The sequence below is a fragment of the Meriones unguiculatus genome, chromosome 7 (genome assembly GCF_030254825.1).
Source record: "Meriones unguiculatus strain TT.TT164.6M chromosome 7, Bangor_MerUng_6.1, whole genome shotgun sequence".
Taxonomy (NCBI): Eukaryota; Metazoa; Chordata; class Mammalia; order Rodentia; family Muridae; genus Meriones; species Meriones unguiculatus.
The window spans coordinates 68,488,087-68,504,843 of record NC_083355.1 but is presented as its reverse complement, the minus strand read 5'-3'; the positions used below and the strand labels follow the sequence as shown (position 1 = coordinate 68,504,843).

Below are 16,757 nucleotides of genomic sequence, written 5' to 3'. Positions count from 1 at the left end.
TAAAATCAAAGTTAATTAAATAAGAAAAATAAAGGAGTTTGCTATACTGCGTGAATAAACAAAGCACTCAATATTTTAAACAAATTATTTTAGAAGTAAATTTACTGATGACTGATAATTATCATACAGAAATATTATCAGTTGCATTTCATAAACCTGTTACTATTATTTTTACATTTATTAGTAATACAAATCAATCATTTCTTATTTCCCAGTACTCAGAAATCTGGCTCTAATAAAATTCTGGATATAGTATAATTTCCCCCTTTTTGCATCATATGATCAAAATATTCCTAGTTCACTTAATATTGCTTGAATATATAACTTTCTTATGTTTTTCAAACATACAATAGATGGGTTCAATTATTAAAATTGCTTTTAATAAAAATATATTTCTTTCAATTAAAAAAATCAAGTCAGAAAAATACATCATTCAATACCATTAAGAAGGGGAGAGTTAGTTTTAACGTAGTTAATACGCTTCCAGTAGTAAATTATTTTAATGTGACTAGCCTATAGCTTTTGGAGGTGATGTCACTGAGGTCCAGGATATCCTATTTTGAGATGCCAAATGAGGCTGGGGTAAGCTCAGTGGCAGAGTGCATGTTTAGCATAAGGAAAACCCTTCTTTGATTTGATGAAGTCAAAAGAGAATGGCATCTAGAAAGTAGGTAAAACATTCCTTCCTGGACTGCTAATACTTCCTCAGTGGAGCTGAAAAGAGCAAGGGGAACTAGGTTAAGATTGTTAAGCTTGTTAAGATTGTTAAGATTGTTTAGCTTCTGTCCCTGTTTAAATTAAACATTAGTTGTGGTGCATTTACACAATGGAATACTATTCAGCAATTAAAAACAAGGAAATCATGAAATTTGCAGGCAAATGGATGGAACTAGAAAAGATCATACTGAAAGAGGTAACCTAGAAGCCGAAAGACACACAAGGCATACACTCAGTTATAAGTGGATATTAACCATTAGGATACAAATGCTAAAATCTATAGTCCTAAAGAAGGTAGAAAACAAGCAGGGTCCTAAGGAAGAGGCTGAAACCTCATTCAGAAATGCAGACAGGACAGACATCAGAAGTGGGAGAAGACAGGAAACAGGACAGGAGCTTACCACAGAGGGCCTCTGGAAGCCTCTACCCTGCAGTATATCAAAGCAGATGCTGAGACTCATAGCCAAACATTGGTCAGAGTGCAGGGAATCTTATGGAAGAAGTGGAACATAGAAAGACCTGGAGAGCACAGGAGCTCCACAAGGAGAGTAACAGAGCCAAAAAAAAAAAAAAAAAATCTGGGCCCAGGGAGGCCTACAATGACTAATGAATCAACCAAGGCCCATGCATGGAGAGGCCCTAGAGGACCTGCTCAAATATAGCCCATGGCTCAGTCTCTATGTGGGTTTACTAGTAAAGGGAGCCAGGGCAGACTCTGGCATGAACTTGGTTGCCTGCTTTTTGATCACTTCCCCCTGGTAAGGTGGCTTTACTAGGCCACAGAGAAAAAGGATCCAAGGCAGTCCTGATGGTACCTGATAGGCTAGGGTCAGATACTAGGGGAGGAGGAGCTCCCTATCAGTGGACTAGGGATGGAGCATGGGGGGGGGGGGAGGAGGGTAAAACGGGGAGGAGATGAGGGCGAAGGCTACATCTGGAATACAAGTGATTAAATTGTAATAAATAATATAATATATATATAATAACATGTCTTGAAATAGCGTTTTTTTCCCAAACTTTTCCTAAGATTTCAGAAACTTTCTCCAACATTTGTTAAAAGCTCTCATAACTTTAATCATTTATCTTATTATGTCCTTTCCCCTTTTCTGTAGTAAAAAAAAAAAACAAAAAACAAAAAAACAAAAAAAAAAAACCTTCAATTTTCCTTTCAAATTCTGCAATCATGCTTCATAGGAACACTAATTCTAAGAAACTCCATTGAAAGTCTTTGCAGTGTGTTATATCACTCATATATATGTTTAAAATATAACTATATATAAAAATACTTACAATTTCTACAAGAATATTAAAAATGAGTATAAAATATAACATTATGTATTTTTTCATGAATATACTGTCTAGAAAGAAAAAAAATGATCATTTGGTAATTTCCTATATAACCTTGGAAATTCCTGTGTAAAGAGATAATTTTCCACATAACCTTGTACATTAAGAAATATGAGCTATCAAAGCCAGTTTCAGATACATATTATATGTTCTTTATGTAGCTTAAATACTAAAGCCTATTCATGCACTTGACTTGGCATCAGTACACTGATAGTACATTTATATAACCATATAATTACACTGTAATTTTCTATCACTTGTTACCTATCATTCATAATTACTGTTAAATTGTCATATAGCTTGGCAAAAAAGCCTCCTGTCAGAGCAGTATCCTACCAGAACACTCTGATTTAAAAAAAAAAAAATGCTTTAAGTGTATCATTAACTATTTCTGAAAAAAAATTTTCTTCTATTTCCTCTTTACCTATTGAGCGCTTCATAGTACTGTATAATTTAGGATGGTGGAGTATAATTAAAAATAGTTTACCTCTAGCTAAAACAATTCCTATAATTATAAACACAATAGCTTATTAACTTCACCATGCATACAGCACAGAATGCATAAGGTATGCTTCCTTAGGTCCTGAAATTGAATGATGTCACATGAATGAGAGTGTGAGCTATGGAAATTGAATAAGTGGATCTGTTCTCAAAACTTAACTGTGTACGTGTCTCAATGGAATGATTTAGCAAAATCAGTTAGTCCTGTATGTGAGAGAGTTACATTCACATGTATGAGGCCTACATTTTAATCATTTACTCTTCCATGATTCATAAAGCTTAGAACTGTTTGTACAAAAAGGGGGGGGGGGGAATTTGAAAAAAAAAATCAGTATGTTCCATTTCTGAGTAAACAAAATCCCTCGAATGAGACAGAGTTTATCTAGTTTATTCTTTAGAAAATTTCAAGTGGCTTCTCTTCTTCCTCTTACTTCAACGTTGACAAAAATGCTTTCAGTGCCACGTATTTGATTAACAAGCTGAGCAGTGGTTGTGAAAGAGGTTCACTGCTAGACAGGAACACTGCTAGCTGCAAGTGTCTCATCCTTACCACCACGTAACAGCACAGCAAGCAAGTCAGCAGAAACCTTGGTCCTAATTTCACCAGCGAGAAAACTCAGCAAATCCACAAAGCCAAAACTGCTTCAAGCAGCAGGGCACTGGCTTAAATGGACAAGGGAAATGATGCTCCTTAAAGGAAGAGGGAGGTGGGTGTAACTGGAACCACACTTAAATACATAGGGTACAAGGGGATAACATGTCAACACCAAGAATCTACAATGGCAAGGGAGAAAAAAAAGTTACAAAAAAAATAATAAAGATGTGGCATTTCTTCTCAGATACCTATATCTCTTCAATTTCTCTGGAGGAGAAAGAAAGAAATTACCTTAGGCTGCTACCATTGAGAGACATGCATTGATCAGCTTCTTTTCCCACACAAACCCATATATGAGTCTCATATAAAAATGAAAATATGTGAGAATGTTTATGTATATATTACAGGCTTGTTTTTTTGTTTTTGTTTTTGTTTTTAAAGAGAGAAATGAGAAACACAAAATGCATGCTTTGTTCAAGGTCATTCTTTTTAAAAGAGAAGGAGAAAATCAGTAAAAGAAGTCATGAAGAGGATGAAAATCTAAGGTCAACTTCTTTCAAGCTGAATTTCTGCTCCCTTCTGCCCCCCGTGTGTCCTGTATTCCCTCCCCTCCCTCCATCAGGAATGGCTAAAACCCGATTTGTAAAGGAGGAGGAGTTCCTGGCTGGAAATTTTCCTATCAGTATTTTAACCTATCAGTGACACAGAACAGCTCTGCCTAGGGATAACATCTAAGAAGGGGAAGTCACATCTCAAATCCAGCCATAGCTTCCTTTCTTCCTTCCTTCTTTCCTCCCTTCCCCCTACATTAGCAGCTCTGTTTCCTTATGACATTTGACATTAACTCCAAGTCCCACAAAGGAATGGCTTTTCTAAAACTGAATCACATCATCGCAATGTATGTTTGGGCTTCTGAGCATTTAAACTCTGGTTTATGGATTTGTCTGCCTTCCCTGAAGAATGGGTACACAAAGCTAAGAACTGGCTTGCAAAAGATGAAATCCACCAGGCCACAGAGGAAGATGATTCAGCCGGCCTTGATGAGATCTAACAAGCTAGGGTTAGATAGAAAGGGAGGAGGACCTCCCCTATCTGGGGACCAGAGGGAAAGGGCATAGGGGGAGAAGAGGGAGTAGGACTGGGAGGAGATGAGGGAGAGGGCTGCAGTGGAGGTACAAAGTGAATAAATTGTAATAAATAAATATATAAATAAAATTGAATTAAAAAAATTAAAATGTTTATGAAGAAACAGAAAAGATGAAATCCATAGTGAAAAAAGGCTAAAGGGAAGTGAAACAGGTATGGAAAAATATTTATTTTTCAAGTACCAACATTCTTCACCAGAAATTTTATATTTTGTGGTCATCTTCTGGATATGTATGAGTTATTTGTTTGCAAATTAATGTGTTGTCCAATATTTAGACAAACTTAGGACAAAAAAAAAAGTCATCTCCCTGTTAGGTATTTATCATGTAAGTAAGCTTTGTTTGTAGGATTTTCTGGATTTTCTGAGTCACAGAAGATTTCAAATAAGTTTACCAAAAAAAGAAGACATTGGGGAGGGGGAATTCTCTTTAATCCCTTAAATACCATAATTTTTCTAGCGTTTTATTTTCCTCTATTCCTTTTTGAATGCAGGCAATGAGACTTCTTTTCTCCCTAGACTTCAGACATTCGTGGTTTGTCTTATTGCCAGAGTTCAGTTGGCCTCTACTACCCTTCCTCGGAGTTGTTACACGCTAAATGTGTCTGAAAAGTGGTTCCCTAGACTTCGTGTTTGAGCATAGAGTGCAAGATTACTTGATTTTATATGTTACAATTTTTAATTGAAGACAAAACAAGCCTGCAAGTGACCTGATGTAATCTGGGAGATCGTGGGGAGATAAAGGAGGAATAGTGATCTAGGAAATATGCACTTGGCTTCATGGGTTTCAACCCTGATAAAACATGCAATGCTTGAATGTCAAACAATTTTTGTAACCAGCTTTCCATTACATGTTCTTGAATTCTCACATGCAGGGAGGAGAGAAGGGGGGTAGTCATACTAGATGGTCAAACTGCACCACCTACTCATCTCCCATCTCCGTGCCTCAGACCTGGGCAGCCACCCCAGCCAGTGAGCCCCTCTGTCTGCCAGGGTGCCTGCTGAGCTCTCCAGCCCCGCCCCAAGTACTGTCAAAGCAGAACTGCCAGCTGCAGTGGTGGAGCCCAGCCCCCAAAGCCCGCTGCATTCACGGCCTTGTAGCACCACCACCCTGCAAGGGCTGCAGCGGCAACCGAATCTAGACTCCAGAACAGGAGTTGGGGACTTCAGCGTGCAACGACAACTAGAAGAGCTACCCACTTAGCTTGTAATCTGCAAATGCCATCATATGGATATGTATAGAAGCGAAAGGAGTGGAAGACGGGCAGTCTCGCTGCACTTCTTAAGCAGCGTTAGCAAACAGAAGACACCACCCAACACTCCACTCAGCTCCGCGCCACCTCCATAGGTTAGTCTCTACCTCCTACATCAGCGAACCGCGGACTCATCAGGCCAAACCTCCGTGGAGTACTGCCAGCAGGCAGCTCCCGAAGGCGGGAGACCAACCAGCACTCCCAGGCTGAATTTTTCAGCCATTCTTCACAGTGGAATTAAACATTGATGAGACTACTTTGGAAGTGCTTTTATGTTGTTAATTCAAATGCCCTCAAGAAAGAAGCGAAATGTTCTGTAGCGAACAGGCAACAACTGTGGTGATAGGAGAGGATGGAATGAACAAGGCGCAAGGATAAGGGGCTTTGGAAGTTAACTAAATTTGTTCTGTTTCCTCCAATGAAGGGAATCTCCATTTTCACATAACCAAACCCCATATGTTAATTAGGCAGTCGCAAATCCAACTCGCTTTTAAATCAAAGCACCGGATGGAATTTTCAAAATACCTATTGTACACAAACAACAAACACTGGGCACAAGCCTGCGTTGGTCGCTGAGAAAAAGCAGGTGGGGCCAGGGCTGATGTTGTCAGTGGTGCCGGGGCTGGGTGGTGGCTCTCGGTTTTCCGCCTAGTTCTCCTAGACATAAAAAACGACCTCTTTCACGGCTCTATTATGCTATATCAAACCAAAGCCTGACAGTTAAACACCTAGTCTCAACACACACCCATGACAATGAATTCCTTTCCATGCTAAGCAAGTCCCAGGAAAACTCCATTTCACATCAAAGTCTTCAGATGCATAATTCACAACTACTAAAAGGATCTGGCAAGATTGTGAACCACAAGGGAAGGAAAATAATTCGGTACAAGAGGCAGGAGCATTCAGGAGAGGGCAGGAAAAAAAAAAGAGATCTTTGATAGGTGTGTGTGTTGGGGGGGGGGGTGATAAACACTGGATCTCAGTCCAGTATCTGGAGGGTTGGATACCAAATGGTCCGCAGCAACCATAGCCTGAAGGAAACATGAACCATTCATCTCTGGCACCTTCAGATAGGTTCAACAAGCCTGGCCCTTTTCAGAAACTATCCTCAGGCTTGATTTGTTCATCTATCTCTAGATTTCACTATCACGTTAAGTGTTCAGGTACAGACTTACATTTCTGCGTACCAGAAACTGCATACCCCCTCCCTGGGCAAGCGCCCTTGGATACCCAACCCTTCCTAATGATTTTCAAAACATTAATAAGTAAAGTAGCCTGCAATGCAGATACGATGCTAGAAGCAAGACCTTAAAGGAAAGTGGGTGAGGCAAGTATCATTGTTACCTGGTGCCTCTAGGGGGAAAGGCGGTCATAGGAAGACTTTCTGCCCGCAGGTACGATCCAGGCAAGGTGGCTCCAGGTGGCTTTCACAGTCGTACTGGGGACTCGCTCATCACTCCGCTGCCCTTTGCCATAGCTCAGCACCCGCATCCTAGGGAGTCGGAGAGGTGGCTCCTGCCACTGCTGCCGCTGCCCGTAGGTCGCGCTGGGTGGGGAATCAGCGCAAATCGCCCCATGAAACCGGTGGCTCCGCGCCCGGGGAGCGGGCAAAAGCAGGGCGGCCGCGCACACACACACACAGACACGCTCACACACACTCACACATTCTCAGCCGGCGCGCGCGCACTCACACTTGCACAAGCACTCCCAGAACCGCACGGGGAGAGAAAAACAGTACTGGTCCTCCTCAAGATCCGGTCCGGAAGCCCACCAGCCTACCGGCAAAGAGAGCCGCGGCTTTCTCACATAGCCCTTTGATCACGTCTCCTTCAAGTTCTCCAACAGCAGGAATCCTCGGAATTCAGAAGCTGGAGACATTTCGCCGGGAAGTAAGGGAGTCCTTGAAGGGCTAAGGAAGCGTCTGGGATTCGTTAAGCAGTTTGAAAAGCAATCCACATTACCTTGTTTGCACAGTAAACCAGCTGGAAATGCTGAAGTTTGGGCTTCTAAGGTTGTGGACAGACACGTTCATATTCTTCGGACCAAATCAGGAAAGTCAAGATGCAGGGGGAGGGGGGAGAAGACAGCGGCAAGACCCTCTCTTGACCTTGCGATGTACCTGGAAGCTGCTTAGTGCAGCCACTTTCCAAGCCTCTGGATTAAGGGATACGTACACCTGGTTCCACAGCCAAGCAGCCGCCCAGAATCCAGGCTGGGAAACGGGTCTGTTCGTCCTCCACGCTCTGCCAGAACCTGCGCATGGAGGGGCATCTCCGAGTTAACACATTTGCTTCTGGGCAGTTGGAAAGAAGACAGTCAAATGCATCCGATAGGCGTGCGCACATACACACGCGCACAAACACACACATATACACACGCAGATAGCTGGAGACAGGCTTGCAAAGCACCAGAGAAACACCAAGATGACTTGAGAGGGTGGGAAACCTCCAGGTTCGTGCCGAGAAACGGAAGGGCCAGCAGCCCGGGAGATTCCAAAAGTCTTCTCAGGTCTTTCGATATTCATAATTCTACTTCCCCCTTTTCTAGTTCTCGTTTCCAGGATGTTTTATGCATCTGCCCCACCCCCCGTCCAGTTGCGCCTTGTTTTCCGGTATAACCGACCATACAACATGAATTACATGGGTGCGTTGTGCTCGCAGCTCCACAAAGTCAAGAATCCTAAGGGCCGGCTAAGCTGAGAAGCCATTCACATCTTCAAGGGAAGAGGAAGAAGAGCACACACGCATGCACGCACACACGCGAATACACACACACACACATAGACACACACACAAACGCGCGCACACACACAAGGTTCCGGCCGCTCTGCACACGCTCACCGCCTCCCCGCGCCGCTGCACACCGCGCGGTGGGCGCCCCTCCCGCTGGCCCAGGCGGTGGGACCGGTCCGCAGTTCAGGCGCGAGCCGGGAAGCTGCGGTCCGGGAGGGCAGCCGCCGCCCCGGCAGGCCTGGGAGAGCCGCTCCCGAGCGCGGTGCGTGCGGCCAACGCCGGCCGCCTGGCCCAGAGGAGCTGCGCTCCACGCTGCAGCATGGAGGCGGCGGCGGCGGCGGGCGCGCGGCCGTGAGCCTGTCCCTAGCTGCAGTGACGAGAACGGCCGCACCTCCCGGACCCCTAGAAACAGGAGACACCCCAAGCCTGGGCCGCTGTGCTCTGTGCCTTTGCGACTCCGGCATAGACTCGTTCAGAGAACCCGTTTACAGCTAGCGCAAGAAAAGGGCCAGCGCTGTGCATCCAAATCCCTGAGCGGTGGAGGTGCGGGGGCGTTGCAGGAAGGGGGAGGGGAAGCGGTGGAAAACCCGAAGGGAGAAGCCGAACTTCAGGGGCATTCCCCGCCTCTGTTGGAAATGAACTGTCCAACCGGTCGCCCACTGTCGGGTGGTTAAGGGATTAAAAAAAAAAAAAAAATACAGTGTCACCCGGTCAGGCTGTGGCTGATAATGCCAGTGTGAAAGTGACACTAGCTCCAACCCGGCGGAGAGAACCCCAGCCAGAGAGCTGCTAGCTCCCAGGCACCGGAGGCTGGCTTCCAGTGCTCCCTAGTCGGAGGTGGGTGATTTGCTTACTAATCAGATGGGAGCGGATCCCAAAATGAACGTTTACGTTTGGGCATCAGCGCGGTGCCCGGCGTTAAGAAGCGATGCAAGCTGACCACATTTTAGTGTGCTGATCTTAAATCGAAGCCCCCCCCCCCCCCCCCCCCCCCCCCAGTCCTCGGCAGAAGACAGGCCTGGCCGCCGAGGTCACCTGCGCTGGGAAAGAGTGTGGAGCACCAGAGAGGTGTGATGCGGAGGAAATCAGAAAAGGCTCTTGAGGAAGGATTAAGGATTGGTCATGGCCCTCCCTGGCTTTACTCACTCACGCAATTCTACCACGATTCCCGGTTACTCCCCAGACCCCCGACCCCAGCAAAGCTCCTGGAAATCCTCTAACGCCGGTCATTTAAAATAAATAAATAAAGAAGATAAGATAAGATAAATAAATAAAACGGCTTCCTTCATTATCTGTAGTGATGGAAACCCAGTCCTTTCCGGGTTAGAGTTGATGAGCACTTGATCTTTGCTTTCTGTGCGCACTCCCCTCCTAGTCCAAACACCAATCTGAATCAAACCTGATTGGAAGAGTTGGGGGAATGCCATGGGAAGCTGGCTAACAAGGAGCCCTGGCTTGCCTACTTGCTAAAGACTTGCAGCTTACTGTTCTGCCCAGGGCAGGAGGCTCTGGGATTTTGCTTCCAATCGAACCCCAGGGGCTTTACGGATGCGCAAGGGCGCGCGCACTCAGGCACACCCACGGGCTCTATGCGAGTGCGCGCAGGGGCACCCACGCGTAACCGAGACCCACACAGCTGCCTTCTTGAGAGATGAACTCAGCCTGGAGTACTTTAAGTGGTAACTGCTGCCTTTTCCTCTTCTTTCCCTCTTTGCTGCCGGACAGCTTCCAGGTGGTCCACTCCTGGGTTTAGCAATCTGAGCTACTCCCTGGTTGCTTGATTTCGGAGGAGCGTGGCTGAAGGCTGCGGTTCCTACCGCGCGATCTCCAGCCATTTCGGCCACACTGGCTGGGGCTCTAGGTTCCAGAGCTGTTCCCAGCGGTAGATTGCAAAGCTGGAAGCGAGTTCGAGAGTCCGAGCATCTCTCTGGCACTAACCAATAAGATTTCATACAAATCTGCAAAAGGGTTCTGGAGGACAAATACTTCAACCAACACCCCGAAGTCCTGGAGAGTCTCCACTAAAATCCTGAGCGCTTCACCGTTGGGTTTCTAGTCACGGAAGTGGATAACCAAGTATTCCAAGAAATCCCAGGCAAGAACCATCACCTCACAGAGACCACTTCTGGAGGCACGGGATAGAAAGTGCTTCTTTCTGGCTTCCCTTTAAACTTTGCAGCATTGAGGACTCCAGGGCCAGCATGGAGTCACCCTAGCTTGGAATCCAGGCAGATCCAAATGAACACTTGCATGTACTTTAGGATGTGGGGGTGACTCCTTTTACCTTCAGGACTGTCCCACTTGCTGTCCCAGCGGAAAGGAACTAAAAGTCTCCAAGATAAGTATTTGGGGTTCCCAAAAGTAGACTAAGTATATATATCCAAATATTGAATCAGAATCCAAAAGACCTTTGCCTATCTGGATTGAATAACTTTCTTTTTCCTTGTTTTTGTTTACATTTTGTATCCAGACAGGTGAGAATTGGCCAACTGAGGGTGTTAATAGTTAGAAACAGGATACAATTCAAATTTCACCTTGGATTGCCTTTGATTAAACCTGTAAGGGGTTGTTTCTCGCGGTGAGAAAGATGACATCAGCTTTTGGCTGAAGTGGGGGAGTGACGCACAGCATCTCAGTGTTCTTTCAAGGTCCAACTCTTCCTAGGCAGAAATGGCCTCCAACTTCAGGTTCTTTGTGCAGTGAGCATTGCTGAAGGTGTTGCCTGCTCCTCTTCCCACTCCATCTGTCTAGGAGACAGGAAGCTTTCACTCTTCAGGTACTGTGTTGGTGTGTCCTTTGCAAGCTAATTCTGGACTGCAAAAAGGGAGGAGAAATTCCTTTGGTTTTTTAGAAAGTTGTTAAACGAAAGGTAGTTTTTCTGAAATTTTAAAATTTAAAAAAAGTTAAAAATTTAAATGTTTGAAATATTTTAAACAAGGGATCTTTGTTTTTAGAAAGGTCATAAAGAGTGCTAGAGCTAAGAGAAAGGACTTTCCTAGTAGTGTGTAGGAACAGAGCACACACACAGCAACTTTGGAAAATGGTGATAATGGGATGTTTTTGATTCACGTATCTATTGCTGAGAACAGCTAACTCTAAAGCTTTTACATTTTCAAGAGTCCATACACTTAGAATAGAATACTTTTGTCTAGCATTTAAAAAGAAAAACCTGTCTTCAATAAATAATTTGGATTAAATTTGCTTATTTTCTCAACAGACTACCTATCTTGATTATCTTAATTAGTCCTAAACTAAACTTAAGCCAAATCATTTATAAACATAATTTTCAGTTTTCTGTCTTCTCCAGATGATTTTCCTAAGAATTGATGCCCATAATTGTTAGAATTCTCATTTTCACAGAATTTTTTTTAGGCTGAGTGTTTTCTTAATTTCAGGCAATAAGTGGAAATATGAATATTTTACAATCAAAGTGACACATAAAAAGCATTACTAATTTCTGCATATAGTATTATCATTTTCCATTGGTTTTCTCTAGTCTAGAGAGAAAATATAACACACTCCTTTTGAAAATAGTATTAATTACAGAGCTCACTTATCCTATTTCTGCTAATTGAGAAGTATAGTAAGTCACCTCATGAGTTCATTCTTTTCTTCCGTGTACCTTCTAAGAAGCACATTTGAATTAGAAACACCTCCAGGTTTTGAATCATGGTTGAGTTACCAGCTTTAGTTCTTTTCTTAATCAAAGCCTCTGTGACCTTAAAACTTGGAGATGATATGAAGACACAAGGAGAGACAAAGACATGAATTGAACATATAAAAATAATTTAAGGCAAAACAAAAAAATTCCATGCACTGAAGTTTACTTTAATAACTGACACAGTTGTAAACTTCATAACCTGTAATCACAGTTGTGACCTTCACAGTTCTGTGATGTTAAAAGTTTGCTTCAGAACTTATTTCTGACACATCTAATCATGTATGCCTTGAGTGCAGAATAGTCTGATAACAAGGTCTTACATAAAACAGCTAATTTCTTAGCAGAGTTGAACACTTGGTGTATCTCTGTCACACTTAGCACGTTGTTATATATAATTTGGACTAAAAGTATAAGCTACTATGCTCATTTCAAGTAAACTTCAGCGACAGAGATAATTCTCCACCACCACCACCACCTTAGTCTGTTATTTCTTGAGGTTTTACTCGACTTGTCTGAACACATGAACTCTCTGGAATCTGGTAGCATAGCCACAAGTTCAGTCCTGTGGTTGATGGTAAGACTGTACAGGAAGGGCCAGTTGTCCTTATTTTCTAATGGAAAGGAAACCTATCACTGAAGACTCAATCACTGAGTGGAATGCTCTTTTCACTCTGTATCTCTCTTTGTCAATCAAGACCCCACTCTTGAAAAATTAAGGCTGAATTTCAAAATTGGAAACACCAGTGCAAACAAACAAACAACAACAACAAAATAACTGGGCTCTGGGCAGGGTTTTATTCATTTATTTATTTTTATTAATTACAGTTTCTTCACTTTGTATTCTAGCTGTAGCCCCCTCCTTCATCTCCTCCCAAGCTCCTCTCCTTGTCCACTAGTGGGGGAGGTCCTGCTGACTCTAGCCTATCAGGTCTCATCAGGACTGGTTTTATTGTCTTCCTTTATGGCCTGGTAAGGCTGCCCCTTCCTCAGGGGGAGGTGATCAAAGAGCCAGCCACTGGGTTTATGTCAGAGATTTCTTGAGAGCTTACAGAAAAGGATTATCTCAGAGTTAAATATTATTGAACAAAGGACAATCCTTAGTTCCAAGTAACCATCCTTATCTTTCCTTGTTTTTGTTAATATTCTAGCAAACAAGCTCCATGTTTATGTGATATACTGGTTAGTTAGTACAGATACAGTGTATCACTCCGTTGCAGATTATCAATCATTCTAGAAAGAAATTATAGTATTTTGATAATCAAAGCTACTTTGTCACACTAGATGAATCCTATTATGATTGTTAGAGGAATATACTGAAGGGTGACTGACCCACCACAGACTATACATCTTGGAAATGGAAATGTAACTTGTTCCTGAAAAAGCAAAGCTTCTAGTAAAGTGTGCACAGGAATCTGGGCTACTTTGGCTGCTCTTTGAAGGTTGAACTGAGTATTAAGTGCAGTACTTTGTAAACTTTTTCATATTTTTGCAATGTTTTGGAAAGATTATTAAATGCTAGTTTTTATTCATTAATTATTCTCTTACAGGTACGTTGATATATATGTATGATCTCATGACAATTTCCACTTAATCTTTAAGCTTTACTTGAAAATCAAACTAGTTATAAAATAGTTATTTTAAAAACAAAAGTCTGAATTATTATTATGACTTTATTTATGTATATGACTGGACACAGTGAGTCCTATTACATGGAAGTAATAAGGCATTTGAAAGGCTTTAATATGCTTCTCTTAAAAGCCCTGTGATGAACTATCTAGCAAAGGCTTTATTTTACAGATGTAGATCCACATTAAGGTAAAGGTGCACACAATTATCTGTTCCAGAACTCTGTCCCATATGCAGGTGTGTTAGCATGTGCATATAGATGTAGATCTGAGGTACAAATTGAGTGTCTCCCAAAATTGTTCTCCACACTGTTATTATTATTTAGGCAAGGTTTCTCACTGAACTTTGAAATAACTGTTTACATTCGGCTGAGAGGTCCATTAAACCTCAGGATTCACCAGTTTCCCTGCTCTCCAACCTCAAGCTCTAGGGTTTTACTTGGGGGCTGGAGGACCAAACCCAGGTCCTACTGCCTGTTTAGCAAGCCCTTTTAAGCACTGAGCCATCTCCCCAGCTGCCAGAGCAATTTTTGACATCAACTTTTATAGCTTGACTTGGGAATTTGCCTCTACCTCTTCAGCATTTGACTTTTTCCTCTATGCATGGGATTTGGGTAGGAAACTGATTATTATAGGTTTCAACTCATTTTTAAAATAGTCATAGTCTTCCAGTTTCTTTTAATTAGCTCAATTAGTTTGGTTACCATGCTTTAACATTTCCTTGGTTCCATTTCTCTGGTCTGTAGCTCAAGAATGAAAAGTAATTTATTTTGGTATTATTATTATTTTTAACTTGGCGATTAAACTTCTTTCTTTATGCAATAATGTTAAATTTTCTGCTGATAGTTTTCCCGATGCCAAGGAAATTAGTGGATCACCTTGCTTTTGAGTAATTGCCTGTACTATCCCTTTGTTTCATACAGAGTGTTTAATAAATAGCCACACTGATTCATTATAATCTTCATTTCATTTTACCACTGATCCCTTGTGAAAGTTCCATTAGTCATGTACAACTCCTAGCTCCTAGCTTCAGGTTTGTTTGCTTGATAGTCACTCTTACTTCCCTAGAAGGCAACCTTGGACTATTTTAACAGGGTCATCCCCACAATGCAAAGCATAGCATGAAATATCATTCAGCCATGTTGCTTGAATCCTTAGAGGTTTTGTGCTTCTGACTAAAATTTAACTACTTAGGGAGCTGGAGAGATGACTCCGCAGTTAAGAGCACTTGCCCTGGCAAAGGTTTGGTTCCCAGAAGACATGTCAAGACATGACATATCTATCCTAAAATGAGCTCTATGAGGGATCCAACACCTTCTTTTGGTCTCCTCTGGTTTTAGGCATCCACACACATGTAGAGGTAGATGGCCACACTTACACACATATACCATGCACACACTTAATAAATAAATAAATAAATAAATAAATAAATAACTTAGGAAAATACTTTCTTTTGGGTTTTTTTTTAAGAGCTATTAATGACTGCCTTGTACAGTAGCTATCAGAGCAATCACTTTCTAGTTATGTAATGAATAACTGTTTCACTAAAGTATGTTACAATGTTATTTCTATTTAAATCAGGTAAAGGTGCCCATCAATATGATTCCAAGATCTTCAGAAATATGACAAAGGCATTCTACTGATACTTTTATTTTCCTTGGTATTAAATATTCTATCACTTGGATGAGATAATAGTGGTGAAATTCTGAAAACTGACGTTGTTTTATTGAGATACTGCTTGACTTCAAGATATTAGTACTGGCCCCATACCCTGTCCCCTTGAAGAAATCTGCCACAGAAAGGATAAGAATAAAGACCCTTCTTTAAATATCTGTAAGAATGTCCTTGTTTCTTCAAGTGATTATTAAGCATAGTGAGTTGGCTAATTTAGAGGAAGCTAGAACTCCTTGGATAGAAAATAAAAATTAGACCATATTAATTATTAAATTAATATATATTTAGAAGAACTTATACAGTAGGCATATAGAAACATTATAAAATATTTTAAATAATCCCTTTACCAATATATAATAATCCTTAATAATATCTATACTTTATACCAAACGTAACGATTGTTAAATATTTTTATTTTTGTATTTTATCACTATGTACCAGTACTTTTTGCTTTCTTTAAAGTGGAATTGTATAGTTCTAATGTTAACTTAAACTATTATCCCTTATATCCTTTGGTTTTGCATAGGTATGCCAAAAATATAAGCAAAATAATGTTTTATTGTTCCTTTACTTTGGCATGTTTTAAAACATCAGTTACATTATGACTATTATAAAACTGCAAACTTTTAAAATAAAAAAGTCGTTGTTGAAAAAATAATATAAAAATCTTCTTTTGTGGGAATATATTAGAGATTAGAAATTAAAAATTGGCACAAAGTTTGGGATCCAAGAAAAAGGAACATGGCATACTATGAAATGTATGTGAGTGAAATTTTTCCTTTTATTTTAAAAACAAATATATGATTTTTTGTTTGTTCTATGGTTTCACAAAGTACATTATTTTCTACATATTCTAGTGAAAGACAACATGGATTCTCTGTTATACTGATAAATATCGATGAATTTATATTCAACTGTGCTAAGTACTTATTACACAAACAGTTTGCTCCAGAATTAGGAAGGCCTGGCTTAGACTTCACTCAGTGAGGCATGTTATGATTCCCTAGTTTTCATTTATGGAGAGACTTTATATATCTAAAAAGGAGAAAGTGAAGGTAGGTCTCAAAGAATAAAGGCCTACTACAAGTCAAGAGTCAACGTATATAAATAATCCCTATATTTCTAGAAATTCCACTTTAACTTCAAATACTATTTCTTTGCTTCCTAGAATATTGTAGAACAAAGATAAATATTTTATATCATTTCAGTTTCATGTGGCTAAGTGGATGATTTATAAAAAAGACAATTGAAAGGTGCATAACACATAGATATCGTCAAGCGTGGGGTTCTTTCTCAGTGTGATAATTTATAGTGCAACCCATGGACCCAGGCATCAGTCAGCCCTCATCAGAGGAGCTTCTGCTTGCAGGACGTGGCAATTAGCAGAGAAACTGACGAGAGTCAGGGTGGACTGTGGACTTTCAGGAAAGCAATGTTTTCAACACACAAAAAGACAGAAGATTAAGCCAGAAAAAAATCTCAGTATGGTGGAAGGAAGAAGAGAATGC

General features: G+C 41.3%; 1 protein-coding gene across 3 annotated transcripts in view; it reads right to left on the bottom strand.

Moving 5' to 3' along the window:
* Lrfn5 (leucine rich repeat and fibronectin type III domain containing 5) overlaps nt 1-8,587 on the bottom strand; it is a 306,408-nt gene extending 297,821 nt beyond the window's left edge. For 2 of the 3 annotated variants that reach the window (XM_060387560.1, XM_060387561.1), the window contains exon 1: nt 6,902-8,517. The gene's annotated coding sequence lies outside the window, so the exon portion shown is untranslated. Of the gene's footprint in view, nt 1-6,901 lie in introns of all 3 variants that reach the window. The other variant, XM_060387558.1, reaches the window with a different exon arrangement.
* Nucleotides 8,588-16,757: the final 8,170 nt, after the last annotated feature.